Raw genomic sequence first — 16,280 nt, forward strand, 5'->3', positions numbered from 1 at the left:
TTATTTTACCGAATCACACTAGCGTTGATTGGAATGCACTCCTGCTGTTAAGCTAACAGCGACTATATGCTAAATTCTCTTTGGTGATTTGCGCTGTATTCCCAAAGCGCTACTGGGTCTCTGCTCATATCGTGGACGCGCTGTGATGGTAACAGCAGGAAATCTCACGACACGTGTCTGTATAAAGTGCAGTTTCCCTCTACACACAGAGAAGAGTGTGTGCTCACTTGCAAGGATCGAGGTCCTCGGTCCAATACCCAGAAGTCACTGCTGTGCTGTTGTGTGAGTTGACAGCAGTGTTTATTATTTTATCTACTTCCCTTTTCCCCGGAGTGCTTCCTTGCATAGTAGTGTTTGTGCACTGTGTGGGGTTGCGCCCAGGGGATGAGGGGGGCTCCTCTACACCCCTTTGTCCCCGCTGGCAGACTTTCGAGGTTAGTGGCTTTCTCTGGTTTTGTGCTACTGACATCGCGACAACAACAGGTATAAAAGCAAAAGAAATTAAAACAAAGGAACCAAAATAAAAATTAAACAAATGGGAGAGAGAGAGCACAGCCAGGCATGGACTAGTCTGGCAATCAAAAACCTCACAACACTCAAAAGCTCCTAGGCAAGTTGTTTCTGGCAAGTTGTTTCTGACTAAGTTAATATTAGAGTTTAATGAGACATGATACTTCTCAATTATGTCTTCTGTTGTGAAGCTAATAATGCCATCTCCTCAAAGCCTTAACGGATGTGCGACCTCTGGATCACTTAACAAAATAATCCAAGGAGGCGACAGACCACACAAAGGAATTGCGCTTGTTTTGGGCATGGATTTGAGAAATCACTTTAATCTGATTATTAAAAAGAATACAAAGTAGCGAGGTTGGTGGTCGATTCTTAGCCAAATGTTGACAAAACCCGTGAAAATTAAGATGACCTACTGCCATCATCATAAACCAGTCTAATACAATGAAAGGAGAGAGAGACAGACAGAAGGAGAGTGAGAGCGAGGGTAATGGAAGTACCAGAATACAGACAGAAAGTGAGGGACTTAGCAATCAATCAGGAGTTTTAAAGTATGCTACTCACCCGTGAGGGTCTCAAGGCGAATGGGGGGGTTGCGACCAGCTCAGTAGGTCATTCGAAGAGCCAGCTCTTGAGGTCCTTTCTGAATTGGTGCAGTGTCGGGCTTCGTCGGAGGGGGAGTTTATTCCAGGTCTTGGCCGTCGGGTACGAGAGGGATCTGCCACCTGCTCTGGTCCTGTGGATCCCAGGGGACAGTGGCTAGAGCGTGGTCAGAAGAGCGGAGGTTTCCCATGGGGGCGTGGAAGGAGATCCGTTCATTGAGGTATTGGGGCCCGGTGTTGTAGACGGCTTTGTAGGCGTGTGTGAGCAGTTTGAAAGTTATTCTTCTTTTGACTGGGAGCCAGTGGCGGTCAAGGAGGTGTTGGGTGATGTGGCCATGTCATGGGATGTCCAGGATAAGTCTGGCTGCAGCGGTCTGGAGTTTGCCGAGGAGTGTTTTGTTGATTCCGGCTTAGAGGGAGTTTCCGTAGTCCAGTCTGCTGGTGATGAATGCGTGGGTGATGGTCTTCCTGGCATCCGGGGGGATCCATTTGAAGGTCTTGCAAAGTATGCGGAGTATGTTGAAGCAAGTGGAGGACACAGCGTTGATCTGGTGGTCATGGTCAGTGAAGAGTCTAGTATGATGCAGAGGTTGTGTGCATGGTCCATTGGGGTGGGAGGGTTTCGGAGAGCCACCAGGTAGTGTCCCATGCAGAGGGGGTGGAGCCGAGGATGAGGACTTCTGTTTTCTCCGAGTTGAGCTTCAGGCAGCAGTTGGTCATCCAGGATGTGACGTCTGAGCTAGGTGTCGTCGGCGTATGAGACTATGTTGAGTCTTTGTTTTGTGACGATGGTTGCGAGGGGGGCCATGTAAACGTTGAAGAGCGTGGGGCTGAGGGAGGATCCTTGGGGTACTCTGCATCTGATCTCTTTTGATTCGGAGGGGAAGGGCGAGAGTCTTATTATTTGTGCTCTGTCTGAGAGGAAAGATCGAATCCAGTCTAGGGCTGTTCCTGGAGGCCAGCGTTGTGGCGTCTGGTGGCTAGTGTGCGGTGGGAGAGGGTGTCAAAGGCTGCTGAAAGGTCCAAGAGGATGAGCGATGCTGTGTGGCCTTGGTCGAGGAGAGCACGGAAGTCCTCGTTGGCAGCTATGAGGGCAGTCTCAGTGCTGTGGTTGCTGCAGAATCTGGCTTGAGAGGTGTCTAGGATGTTGCTGGTTTCTATGAAGTGTGCTAGCTGGGTGTTGACGGCTTTCTCAAGGACTTTGCCAGCTAAAGGGAGTAGTGAGATGGGCCTAAAGTTCTTGAGATCCGTCGGGTCTGCAGAGGGCGTCTTAAGGAGGGGTTTGACTTTGGCGCGTTTGTAGTCATCGGGGAATATGGCGGTCTCAAGGAAGAAGTTCAATCAATCAATCATAGGCATTTATAACGGGCACTACTCACCCGGAGGATCTCAAGGCGCTTGGGGGGGGGGGGGGGGGGTCCGCTACTGCTCGAACAACCAGGTCTTGAGCTTCTTCCTGAAGGAGAGGTGGTCTTGGGTCAGGCGTAGGTCGGTCGGGAGCGCGTTCCAAGTCTTGGCGGCCAGGTGGGAGAAGGATCTTCCTCCTGTTGTCGCTCTGTGGATGCGGGGGACGGCGGCGAGGGCGTGACTGGTCGAGCGGAGGTGGCGTTTGGGAGCGTAGAAGTTGAGGCGGCTGTTGAGGTAGGTCGGGCCTTGGTTGTGTAGGGCTTTGTGCGCGTGGGTGAGGAGCCGGAAGGTGATTCTTTTGTTGATCGGGAGCCAGTGCAGGTCTCTCAGGTGTCTGGAGATGTGGCTTCGTCTGGGGACGTCGAGGATGAGTCTCGGCGAGGCGTTCTGGATCCGCTGGAGTCTCTTCTGGAGCTTGGCGGTGGTACCGGCGTAGAGGGCGTTGCCGTAGTCCAGTCGACTGGTGACGAGGGCCTGGGTGACCGTCTTCCTGGTCTCGGTGGGGATCCACCGGAAGATCTTACGTAGCATGCGCAGGATGTTGAAACAGGACGAGGAGACGGCGTTGACTTGTCTGGTCATGGAGAGGGAGGAGTCCAGGATGAAGCCCAGGTTGCGTGCGTGGTCTGTCGGTTTGGGTGCGTTGCCCAGGGCGGGGGGCCACCAGGAGTCGTCCCAGGCGGAGGGTGAGGAGCCCAGGATGAGGACTTCCGTCTTGTCTGTGTTCAGTTTCAGGCGGCTGGTCGTCATCCACTCGGCCACGTTTTTCATCCCTTCGTGTAGGTTGGCTCTGGCGGTGGCGGGGTCGTTGGTCAGGGAGAGGATCAGCTGGGTGTCATCGGCGTAGGAGATGATGTTCAGGTTGTGTTGGCGTGCGATGGCCGCAAGGGGGCTCATGTAGACATTGAAGAGGGTGGGGCTGAGCGAGGAGCCCTGAGGGACGCCGCAGATGACTTCCGTGGCTTCTGATCTGAACGGGGGCAGGCGGACTCTCTGTGTCTTTCCGGTGAGGAAGGAGATGATCCATTCCAGTGCCTTCTCCTCGATTCCCACGTTGCTGAGGCGCTGCACTAGGGTGCGGTGGCAGACAGTGTCGAATGCCGCGGAGAGGTCCAGGAGGATGAGGGCTGCTGTTTCTCCGTTGTCCAGCAGGGTTCGGATGTCGTCGGTGGCAGCGATGAGGGCGGTCTCGGTGCTGTGGTTGGCCCGGAAGCCTGACTGGGATGGGTCGAGGGAACCAGTCGTCTCGAGGAAGGCTGCCAGTTGCTTGTTGACGGTCTTCTCGATGACTGTGGCTGGAAACGGGAGGAGCGAGAGGGGGCGGTAGTTCTTGAGTTCGGTGGGGTCCGCCGTTGGTTTCTTTAGTAGAGCGCTGAGTTCGGCGTGCTTCCAGCTCTCAGGGAAGGTGGCGGTGTCGAGGGAGGTGTTGATGATGTCCCGCAGGTGGGGTGCGATGACAGCGTCGGCCTTGTTGAAGATGTGGTGAGGGCAGGGGTCGGTTGGGGATCCGGAGTGGATGGAGTTCATCGTGCTGATGGTGTCTTCGAGGTTGATCGGTGTCCAGGCGTTGAAGGTGGTGGTGGGGGGCGTTGGTTTGGTCGTGGGGAGCGTTGGTTGTGTTCTGAAGCTGTTGTGTATGTCAGCGATCTTGTTGTGGAAGTAGGAGGCGAGGGAGTTGCAGAGGTCTTGCGATGGGGTGATGTCGTTGGTTCCGGCGTTGGGGTTGGAGAGCTCTCTGACGATGTTGAAGAGTTCCTTGCTGTTGTGTGCGTTGTTGTCCAGCCGGTCCTTGAATGCTGTTTTCTTGGTGGCGTGGATCAGTTGATGGTGCATTCGGGTGGCGAGCTTGAGGGTAGTCATGTTGTCCGGCGTTGGGTCTCTTCTCCAGGCTTTCTCGAGGGCACGGCAGTTCTTCTTGGAGCTCTTGAGTTCGTCGGTGAACCACGGGGCCTTCTTGCTTCCGGGTCTGCTGGGCGGGGTCCTCAGAGGGGCGAGCTCGTCCGCGCAGGTGGAGATCCATTTCGTGAGGTTGTCGGCGGCTTGGCTGGGGTTCGGTGAGCTGGCGGGAGGGTGCTGGCTCAGGGATGCGGCGAGTTGTTCGGCTGTGATCTTGTTCCAGCTTCTTCGTGCAGCCTGTTGCTGGTGGTGGTGGACCGTGGTTCTTTTGAAGGTGAAGTGGATGCAGCTGTGGTCCGTCCAGTGGAGTCCAGTGGCGTGGCTGAAGGAGATGTCTTTGCTGGACGAGAAGACGGCGTCGAGTGTGTGTCCGGCGAGGTGGGTGGGGGTGGTCACCAGCTGCTTGAGTCCGAGGGTGGCGAGGTTGTCAAGCAGGGTGGTGGTGTTTCGGTCGTTGTTGTTCTCCAGGTGGAAGTTGATGTCCCCGAGGGGGATGTAGTCAGCGGAGGGGAGGGCGTGGGGGCTGATGAAGTCGGCGATGTCTTCGCTGAATTGAGTGCGTGGTCCCAGGGGTCGGTAGATCAGGGTGCCTCTGAGGGTGGTCTTGGGGTCGGTGTGGATCTGGAAGTGCAGGTGTTCGGCGGTTGTCAGGGTGTCGTCGGCGTTGGTCGAGATACGGATGGTGTCCCTGTGGATGATGGCGATGCCTCCTCCAGTCTGGTTGTCGCGGTCTCTCCGGATGATCTTGTAGCCCTCTGGGATGGCGATGGCGATGTCGGGCGCTGAGGAGTCGTTCATCCAAGTTTCCGTGAGGAAGGCAACGTCAGGAGCTGTGGTGTTGAGGAGGTTCCAGAGTTGAACGGCGTGTCTGTGGACGGAGCGGGTGTTGAGCAGGATGCACTTGAGGTGGTTGCTGCTGGTGTTCCGTTTGGTGGGTGCTGAAGCAGTGCAGGTCCGGATGCAGGAGAACTTGCAGGACTGGCAGGTGAAGGGTCCGTGGGTGCGTCTCGGAGTGGCTCGGTAGCACCCGGGGGTTCGGCCGGTGTTGAGTGCGTTGAGGGTGGCGGCATCGTAAGTCCGGCGGGTGGGGTGGCCTCTGCAGGGGCCAGGGGTTCTGGCGCTGGGCGCGGTCCAGGCGCAGACGGGCGCAGACGGGCTTACCTTTGGCGCACCTTCGGCGCTCAATCGGTGCTCCCGCTGCGCGGTCGCTCTGGGGGCGTCATAAGAGGGGAGCCGGGAGGGAGGGTCTGCGGGGAGGCGGGGAGCGCGGGACCCAATCGGCGGGCGGGGTCTCGTTGGTAGCGGCGGGAAACCTGGGGGCTTGGCGGCGGCTCTGAGGTGGCTGGGGCGCCGCTCGGCGGCCCTGTGGCGGCTGGGGCACCGCTCGGCGGCGCTCGGCGGCCCTGTGGCGGCTGGGGCGGCGCTCGGCGGCCATGTGGCGGCTGGGGCGGCGCTCGGCGGCCCTGTGGTGGCTCAGGCAGCAGGTGGCAGCAGGAGGCTCAGCAGGTAAGGAGCAGGCGGGAGGTGTGGGGGCGACCAGGCCGAGGGCGCAGTGGTCACAGTTGACAGTTCGGCGTAGTTCGGGTGCGATGATGGTGGTGGCGGTCTTGTGGAAGATGTGCGGCGGGCAGTTGTCAGTTGGTGCTCCAGAGTGGATGCTTTTCATTGTCTTTGCGTTGTCTTCTGTGGTGAAAGGGGTCCAGGTGAGGAGGGTCTGTTGGATGACGTCGATGGGGGAGGTAGGCGGGGTAGGTGTTGAGGTGGTACCGTGGTCTTGGTCGTCAAACTTGTCGTAGAGAAGGTTGATTTTGAGGTGGAAGAAGGAGCTGAGTTTGTTACAGAGGTCTTGGGAGGGAGGGACGTTGGTTGTTTCGTTGTTGGGTCTGGCAAATTCTTGTATGATGGCGAAGAGTTCCTTGGAGGTGTGGGAGTTGGAGAGGATTCTGTCTTGGTTGAAGTTACTCTTAGTTGATTTGGTGAGTTGGTGGTGTGCCATGGTGGCTGCCTTGTAGGCGGAGAGTGCTTCCAGGGCTTTGCTGTTTCCCCACATTTTCTCCAGTCGTCTGCAAGAGGGCTTAAATTACCAGAGGTCTGTGGTGAACCAGGTGACTTTTGTGTTGTCGTCTTCTGGTATTCTTGAGGGGGCCAGAGTGTTGGCGCAGTTGGAGATCCATTGGTGGAGGTTGCTCGCTGCTGTGTTGGCATCTGTCGCAGTAGGGGGAGGAGTGCAGATGTGAGGAGTTCTTCAGGGTCTTTGTTCCAGTTTCTTCGTGGGAGGCGGGCGTGCATTTGTGTGCGGTGGGTTTCCATAAGGAGAAATGGATGCAGTGGTGGTCTGTCCAGAGCGGTTCCGTGGTGTGGCTGAAGCGAAATTTGTTTCCTCCGGCAAAGATGGGGTCGAGTGTGTGTCCTGCTGTGTGAGTGGGGGTGGAGACAAGTTGCTTCAGACCTATGTTGGTGAGGTTCTCCAGGAGGGTGTGGTGTTGGGATCTCTGAGGTTGTCTAGGTGGAAGTTCAGGTCTCCGAGCAGTATGTAGTCTGTAGAGGCGAGGGTGTGGGGAGTGGTGTAGTCTGCAATGATGTTGGTGAAAGGGGAGTGAGGTCCGGGAGGTCTGTAGGAGAGTGTTCTGTGGGGCGTCGTTCTAGGCTTGGGCTGGATCTGGAAGTGGATGTGTTCCATGAGGGGCGAGGCACTGTCAGAGTAGGTGGTTGTTAGTGGGAGGAAGCTTTTGTGGACGATGGTGAGGCCTCCTCCTGGGCGGTTGGGGGGTCCTTCCCCAGGATCTTGTATCCGTCAGGAATGGCTGTTGCGATGTCAGGAGCAGAGCTGGCATTGGTCCAGGTCTCTGTGAGGAGTGCGACTTCGGGCTAGTGAGAGTTGAGAAGGTACCAGATTTCTACGGCGTCTCTGTGCAGGGAACGGGCATTGAGGAGGATGCAGCTCAGGGGCTTGTGTAGGGTGGCGTCTAGTGGGTTGGGGGTGGCTGTCTGGGTCTGGAGGTAGGTGGCAGTGCGGCAGCAGTATTGGCGGGAGATCGGGCCATGGGTTTTGCTCGGCATCGAGAGGTGGTAGTTGTTGCGTCCAGGGTTGAGTGCGTGGAGAGTGCTGGGGTCGTAGCGGTGGGGGTCGCGGACAGGTGCAGACGGGCTTGCCTTTGGCGCGCCAACGGCGTACCCGCTGTGCGCGTCTGCCTTGCAAACGCGTAGCGGCTGCGATTAAGTTGGGGTCGGGGGAGGGTGCCTTGAGACCCTTCCGGGTGAGTAGTGCGCTATACAAATGCTGGAATTGGATTGAGCAGCTGGGAGGCGGGTGGCGGGAACACGCTTGGGGAAGGGGCCGCAGGGGCAGCAGCGGCGGGAAAAATGTCAACAGAAAAGAAAAACAGACAAAAAGAGGCTGAAGGCGAAAATGCAAAAGAGAAACGGGCAGAAGACGAGAAAGGCAAAACAGAAAAAGCGAAGAATGACACCCACAGAGTGGACTAGCAGAAGAGTAGGCTCTTCCACTAGACCACCAGGGATGAGGCGCAGGCTGGAGGAGGGCCTCGAATACCTACCTGAAGCTCAGGAGCGCTAAGGCCAGTGCCTTAATGGTGGAGCTGCGTGAGGGGAGAGCAGTGACTCTGACCAGCCATACGGAGACAGGGCGACTGTGATGGAGAGGAATACAAAATGTGAGGATGTAGAGACAGAAATAGTGATAAAGGGACAGAGAGAGAAATTGAGAAGGAGAGGAAGAGCAAACAGAGTGGAAGAATAAGAGAGGAGAAAGTGTGGCTAAGAGACAAACAGGGATAGAAAGAGCAGGGGGTTAAGGGTGAACGAGAGAAGTGGAAAGATGGATAGGTAAAGTACAAGGCCAAAGGGAGAGAGAGTAGAATTTGGGGAGAGACCGAGTGAGGGAGAAAGAGAGATTGAAAGGGTGAGGCAGAAGTAAAGGGAGCAGGCAATAGGGATGGTGAGATAGAGGGACTGAAAGAAAGATACAGGGCAAAAGATGAGTGAGGGAGGGAAGGAAAAAGGGAGATAGAATGACAGAGCGGGAGGAAGATACAGCAAGCGAGACAATGAAAGATGTAAAGTCGATATCAAGAGTAAGATTGAGATACAGAGAAGGAGAGAATAAGTTACTCCCTCTTGTGTGGCACTATAGTTGAGTGGAGAGCTACATGTCATTTCAGAGTCATCTGTAAGTAGTTGTAGGTTCAGCAGAGGTGTCACCTATCCAATGTTACTTCATAGACAGTGCCTGGGAGCAGTTTGTTGCTTAATGTGAGGATGCTTGCAAAAAAGAAAGTCCAGGAATTACTGAATTGATGTATTAGACAAAGTATCGAGGAAGTCAGATGGATCTAGGCCAAAGTACAAAACTTGTAATGAGATAACCAGAAAAAAATAATTATTACTCCGCAGAGAATTATGAACCGAGAAATGCAGATATTTCAGTAAGCGCAACCTCATGTATTCCAGATGCAGAACTTCAGATATTCTGTGTTACAGGGATTAAGAGACTCCAGGGTGCAGGAAAACACAGATTCCTGAGGTGCTGGAAACTAGAGATTAATGAGAAGACACACTGTGAAAGACATTACAAAGTACTGCTAGTATATTCCCCAATGGAGTGAACCTTCTTTTCATCTTTCCTTTTCTTTCATCTGCCTCATGCACTGGACATAGTCTCAGGAAGCCTTCCAGTGCTCTGAGGCGGCCTTCTCTTTAACTCCAACTAGTATGTTTGTACTGAAGGACTTTGCCACCTCATACCTCATACTCAGAAAGTCAGTTATGTTTTCATGGCGTATTGGGCATCATGGAGAACTCCCTGTATATGCCCTGTTTATTTTAAGTGGCTTCACACAGTTCATGTGGCAATAGTGAACTTGGACCAGTTTGAATCAAGCGTTGTAGAATAGTATTTTTACCAGTTGACAGGCATAATTGGCTACCAGTCTGTCCTTTCATCATTGCAAGCAGCGTGGCCCTGGTTTGTTCGGTATTCTGCGCTTTTAGTGGGGGTTTCACCTGTTATCCTCACCCAGCCACTACACAGCAGGTTATAACTGGGTTGCCATTTATCGTTGGAGCTTTGATTGTTGTGTGTCAATAGTACCAGCACTGTGCACAGGTCCTCAGCAGGGCCTGTGATTACAGGATTATATTTCTAATAACAGGGTGTATGTGGTGTTCCTTATGTTATCCTGTACACAGTGTTTGTTCGGTAACACCAACATGATTTATGTGCCGTTACAGGTGTGATAATGTGAAGCTTCAGTGCCCAGAAGTAGTGAAGAGTTATAAAGGTAAATACAATTGGGTTTATTATGCATGTTTGATACTGCTTATGAAAATGATATAGTTTATTTTAGTTAAATGCTGGATATAGTGCTCAAATATGCCAAAATATCAAAACATCTAACTGTAGACGCAGCCCAAGACAAACTATTAATCAGTTCAACTCAAGACCGCACAAGCAAAATATACATATTTGTTTACTGACAATATGCAATAGTTCTCAAATCAGAGTACGATTACTTGGTTTGCATCTCTACCTTCTACCTTTTCCAGAAGTTTTAAAAGACTTATTGGGATTGCATGACTTTGAGATATAGTGAGTTTTTTCAATATTGAACATCTCCACAATTGAGAGATCTACTGATGTGTTTCCCGTTTGATTCTTGCATCCCTCCTTGGGTCTTAAGAAATTCTACTGCGGTGATTTTGCTCTTAGAAATACTGATACTGTGGAGAATGGTAATTTCAGGTTACACAATTACGGCAGTATTCTGAGATGTCCCTATGGAGGAGAAAATTACCTCAGAAGCTGTTCGCTTTGGACGGAATCATCATGGACACCTGATGATTGTCAGAACGCCACTTTATTCAGGAGCAAGCTGGCCACATCTTCGTCTTATTGCCACACCTACAAAAAAAAAAAATATATATATATATGATGTGATCAAGGGCACTAGATGCCCGAAACGCGTCGTGAGGAACGAAAGGCGATGTTGTAAGAAAATAAATCACCTGTGATTGACTAGCTCTCGTGTGGGACGTTGCATTTCTTGTTCGCCGTTCGGAGGTACAGGAAGGTGTGATATATATATATATATATATATATATATATATATATAATCTACTGGCGGTCGCCAGTAGATAGTTATAGTTAGGACCACGTTTCCATAGGAAATCCGCAACATTCTATTTTGAATAACTTTGGCGCCGGTCGACGAATCCTCGCGAAATTTTCAAAACTAATGAGGCGCTACGCTCTGCTCCTACCCTGAAAGTCTCGGGGGGATTCGTAAAGCGGGGGCTGAGAAAAAAGGGGGGTCCCAAAACGCGTTTTTCCCATGCATTTTTCCATAGGTCCTTTAGACACAGCTACAGCCCGAACGGCTGAACAGAGTTTCTTGAAATTTGGCAGAGAGGTAGTCCTCAGGTCAAGGAAGTGCCTTTTGTAGGTCTGGTGTACATCTGTTCAGTAGTTCCTGAGAAAATAGCATTTAAATCAATATATATATCTGAGCCAGCTTACGGTGCGCTTACCGTGCGCTTACGGTAAGCTTACCGTACGGTGCTGTGCGCGAGCGCGATTCTGATTGGCTGTTAGATCTTAGTAAACATTCGAATCGTTCGAAACCAGGAAGCGGCGGCCGCCATTTTCTCTCTCGCACTCTGACGGGGGGAGTAAAAACAAAGGGAAAAATCATGTAAAGAGAGCGGTTAGACAAGTCCTAACCACCTAACCTTGGTGAATGTGTCCCCCAAGAACCCCTCAAAGCCAAAAATTCATTTTTAATTTTTTCCGAAAAATCGCCGATTACGCTTACCGTACGCGTAAGGTAAAAAATATTTTAAAAAAAAATTACCCACAATCTGCCCACCCATGGGATATTTTCCTTTAATAAAAAATAAAATCTCAAAGCTCACCTTTCACCACGAAGCGCATAATATGTCCTCCATGTGCGCACGGTGCGCGAAGCGCATCGTGCGTACATGGCCCATCCAGCGTAACGTGGGCACGCGGTGCGCGTAGCGCACCGCGTGCTCACCGTGCGTGCACGCCACTAACTGTGTAAAGTGGGCGCGCGGTGCGCTCACGGAATGAACTGCGTTAAGTGGGCGCGCACGCCACGAATGGCGTAAAGTAACTTAGCATTTAAAAAACCGTACAAATTCACTGAAAAAACCATAGGTTTCACACACGTTATAGTTAGGAATTAGCATTTAAAAAACCTGGCAAATTCAGTGAAAAAACCATAGGTTTCACACGTTATAGTTAGCTGGACATTTTACTGATAAAAAACCATTGAAATTCCCCCGTTATAGTTAGTGCAGGCAACTATAACTCACGCGACCGCAATCCTCTGCTGATGACATATGTGTCTTTATGAAAAAAAAATATTTGCAATATATGTATAGCTAAAATTTAATGGAAGAAGACATGGGCAAATAAGTGTCTAAATACAGTATTAGCATCAGCAGAGGATTGCGGTCGCGTGAGTTATAGTTGCCTGCACTAACTATAACGGGGGAATTTCATTGGTTTTTTATCAGTAAAATGTCCAGCTAACTATAACATGTGTGAAACCTATGGTTTTTTCACTGAATTACCTACTGGCGGTCGCCAGTAGGTAGTTATAGTTAGGACCCCGTTTCCATAGGAAATCCGCAACATTCTATTTTGAATAACTTTGGCGCCGGTCGACGAATCCTCGCAAATTTTTCAAAATAGGTGGGGCGCTACGCTCCGCTACTACCCTGAAAGTCTCGGGGGGATTCGTCAAGCGGGGGCTGAGATAAAAGGGGGGTCACAAAACGCGTTTTTCCCATGCATTTTTCCATAGGACCTTTAGACAGGGCTACAGACCGAACGGCTGAACAGAATTACTAGAAATTTGGCAGAGAGGTAGTCCTCAGGTCAAGGAAGTGCCTTTTGTAGGTTTGGTGTAAATCTGTTCAGTAGATTCTGAGAAAATAGCCTTTAAATCAATATATATATCTGAGCCAGCTTACGGTGCGCTTACGGTACGCTTACCGTACGCGTACGGTGGCGTGCGCGAGCGCGATTCTGATTGGCTCTTAGATCTTAGTAAACATTCGAATCGGCCGAAACCAGGAAGCGGCGGCCGCCATTTTCTCTCTCGCACTGAGAGTCATGTTTAAAATATAAAGCACAAAAACATGTAAAGGGGCTGTTTAGACAGCTCCCACACACATAGCCATGTTGAGGGAGTCCCCAAAGGTCCCCCAAGGCCAAAAACGGAATTTTTAATTTTTCCCTAATTTCGCCGATGACGCTTACCGTACGCGTATGGTAAAAAAATTATAAAAAAAAAAAAATTATCCACACTCTCCCCACCCCGTGTGCAATTGGTGCCAGAAGTGCACCAATTGTGCATGGCTTATAAGAGATGACATAAACTAAAATATTTTTTAAAAAAATAATAAAAAAAAAAATTATCCACACTCTCTCCACCCCGTGTGCAAATGGTGCCCGAAGGTCACCATTTGTGCATGGCTTATAACATATACTTAAAATATTACCTTTCGAAGCGAAGTGCATCATATGTCCTCCATGTGCGCACGGTGCGGAACGAACTGCGTTAAGTGGGCGCGCACGCCACGAATGGCGTAAAGTAACTTAGCATTTAAAAAACCGTACAAATTCACTGAAAAAACCATAGGTTTCACACATTATAGATAGGAATTAGCATTTAAAAAACCTTGCAAATTCACTGAAAAAACCATAGGTTTCACACATGTTATAGTTAGCGGAAATTTTACTGATAAAAAACCAATGAAATTCCCCCGTTATAGTTAGTGCAGGCAACTATAACTCACGCGACCGCAATCTTCTGCTGATGACATATGTGTCTTTATGAAAAAAAAATATTTGTAATATATGTATAGCTAAAAATGTATGGAAGAAGACATGGGCAAATAAGTGTCTAAATACAGTATTAGCATCAGCAGAGGATTGCGGTCGCGTGAGTTATAGTTGCCTGCACTAACTATAACGGGGGAATTTCATTGGTTTTTTATCAGTAAAATTTCCGCTAACTATAACATGTGTGAAACCTATGGTTTTTTCAGTGAATATATATATATATATATATATATATATATACACATATACACATATATATATATATATTTATTAGCAACTTGTGGTCAATAGACGGCGCGCTCATCTGCTGGTGCGGCTTGGGAGTAGAGACCACATACTCCTGAACATGTGATGCAAAATAAAGATTACGCTGCACTCCCAGAAGTGTAGTAAGTCAGTAGGCGTAACCCCACCTAAAAGGACTGCCTCATCTAATGACTGGGGGTGAGGATGTGTCCTTTCTATTCACACTACTGATGCGGCCTGAGTTAGAAAGTGGAGAAAGGGCACGGAAGTAAACAGCAGGATGATAATGTACTTTTTAAAATATGCCGTTTTTACTGACAAATTATATCTGGGAGACTGCAAACAGAGCACTTAGCAGTTTATTATTTAACTATGAACTACTCCCATTGAACAGTATCGGGACTACAATTCCCAGCATGCCTGGCACTAGATTTAAGGCGCGGCATATTGATCACAGTTAAGATTCGCTACCACCTGACGAAGATGGAAATCGAAACGCGTTGTGGAATTCTAAGAATCTTACAAGAATAAAGAGCTAACTTACTACACTTCTGGGAGTGCGGCGTAATCTTTATTTTGCATTATATATATATATATATATATCCACAATGGCAGGATTACCCATTTGAATGAGGCCACAAGAAGAATGGTTTCTCTCGTACTTTTAATCGGCAGCCAGCCAGCACAGGATGGAAAGCAGTATTCACCAAATAAAGTTCAAACGCCGGACGCGTTTCGGGAACTCCCTGTCCCTTCTTCTGCGGCGTGTAGTTCACAAAGAATGAAAGCACCCAGTCTCACTCACTCCTTCATTTAAAACACCTGCCCATGTGGGCGTGGCCTAAAACAAGGCCTGCTGGATGTTGTGGTGCGTTACTCGTCCTCCCATGTGGGTGTGCTGGCCATTCCAAAATTAGAACAAAGTTATTTCCCAAGTGGGTCGATGAAAGACAAGCTGCCATCCTGCGCCCCGCTTTGTGGCTGTCAATGCGAGTGAGCGGACGTTACCTGCAATCACGCCAGCTCTTTCTTCACTCCTACTGTTCGAGCACCGGTTGGTGCATGATAGGACCCGCTTATCCGCAGTGGGCCTCCTTCGCGACCGAGGTCAGCCGCCATAAATCCACAATGGCAGGATTACCCATTTGAATGAGGCCACAAGAAGAATGGTTTCTCTCGTACTTTTAATCGGCAGCCAGCCAGCACAGGATGGAAAGCAGTATTCACCAAATAAAGTTCAAACGCCGGACGCGTTTCGGGAACTCCCTGTCCCTTCTTCTGCGGCGTGTAGTTCACAAAGAATGAAAGCACCCAGTCTCACGCACTCCTTCATTTAAAACACCTGCCCATGTGGGCGTGGCCTAAAACAAGGCCTGCTGGATGTTGTGGTGCGTTACTCGTCCTCCCATGTGGGTGTGCTGGCCATTCCAAAATTAGAACAAAGTTATTTCCCAAGTGGGTCGATGAAAGACAAGCTGCCATCCTGCGCCCCGCTTTGTGGCTGTCAATGCGAGTGAGCGGACGTTACCTGCAATCACGCCAGCTCTTTCTTCACTCCTACTGTTCGAGCACCGGTTGGTGCATGATAGGACCCGCTTATCCGCAGTGGGCCTCCTTCGCGACCGAGGTCAGCCGCCATAAATCCACAATGGCAGGATTACCCATTTGAATGAGGCCACAAGAAGAATGGTTTCTCTCGTACTTTTAATCGGCAGCCAGCCAGCACAGGATGGAAAGCAGTATTCACCAAATAAAGTTCAAACGCCGGACGCGTTTCGGGAACTCCCTGTCCCTTCTTCTGCGGCGTGTAGTTCACAAAGAATGAAAGCACCCAGTCTCACGCACTCCACAAAGCGGGGCGCAGGATGGCAGCTTGTCTTTCATCGACCCACTTGGGAAATAACTTTGTTCTAATTTTGGAATGGCCAGCACACCCACATGGGAGGACGAGTAACGCACCACAACATCCAGCAGGCCTTGTATTAGGCCACGCCCACATGGGCAGGTGTTTTAAATGAAGGAGTGCGTGAGACTGGGTGCTTTCATTCTTTGTGAACTACACGCCGCAGAAGAAGGGACAGGGAGTTCCCGAAACGCGTCCGGCGTTTGAACTTTATTTGGTGAATACTGCTTTCCATCCTGTGCTGGCTGGCTGCCGATTAAAAGTACGAGAGAAACCATTCTTCTTGTGGCCTCATTCAAATGGGTAATCCTGCCATTGTGGATATATATATATATATATATATATATATATATATATATATATATAATAGAATTTTTTTTTTCACTGAAAAGAGCCACAGGTTTCAGGGACATTATAGTTGGACATTTCCCTCGTACAAAACCAGAGAAATTCGGCCGTTATAGATTGTTCAGCTAACTATAACTCGCTCCCCTGCAGTGCACTGCTGATGGCTTCACATATTACATCACTGATGACCTCTCAAATGACATCAGCCACGTGATAATTGATACACCTCCTCATACCCTAATATAACCTTTGATACACCCACTCTAAAATACAGACTACCATTTTTGAAACCATAGACGCACCAATACCAGTTAGTACACACCCACTCACTAATTCCTAGGTCTACACACAAATCCACTCATTCACCCATACAGTCACTCATACATGCAATCAACAATCAATATGGCACTGTCGTATGCACTCACATATCTATACAGGCACTCACACACCGCCACTCATCCATGGAGTTACTCACACC

At 50.1% G+C, this 16,280-nt stretch overlaps 1 pseudogene across 1 annotated transcript in view; it reads left to right on the forward strand.

Annotated features, from left to right (window-relative positions):
• The window catches only part of LOC146869043 (E3 ubiquitin-protein ligase TRIM39-like), a 187,508-nt pseudogene that overhangs the window by 133,696 nt on the left and 37,532 nt on the right, over positions 1 to 16,280 (forward strand). The window contains exon 5 of the transcript XR_014977258.1: positions 9,666 to 9,715. The product of XR_014977258.1 is annotated as an E3 ubiquitin-protein ligase TRIM39-like (transcript). The remainder of the gene's footprint in view (positions 1 to 9,665; positions 9,716 to 16,280) is intronic.

This window comes from Triturus cristatus, chromosome 1_1, assembly GCF_964204655.1.
Source record: "Triturus cristatus chromosome 1_1, aTriCri1.1, whole genome shotgun sequence".
Taxonomy (NCBI): Eukaryota; Metazoa; Chordata; class Amphibia; order Caudata; family Salamandridae; genus Triturus; species Triturus cristatus.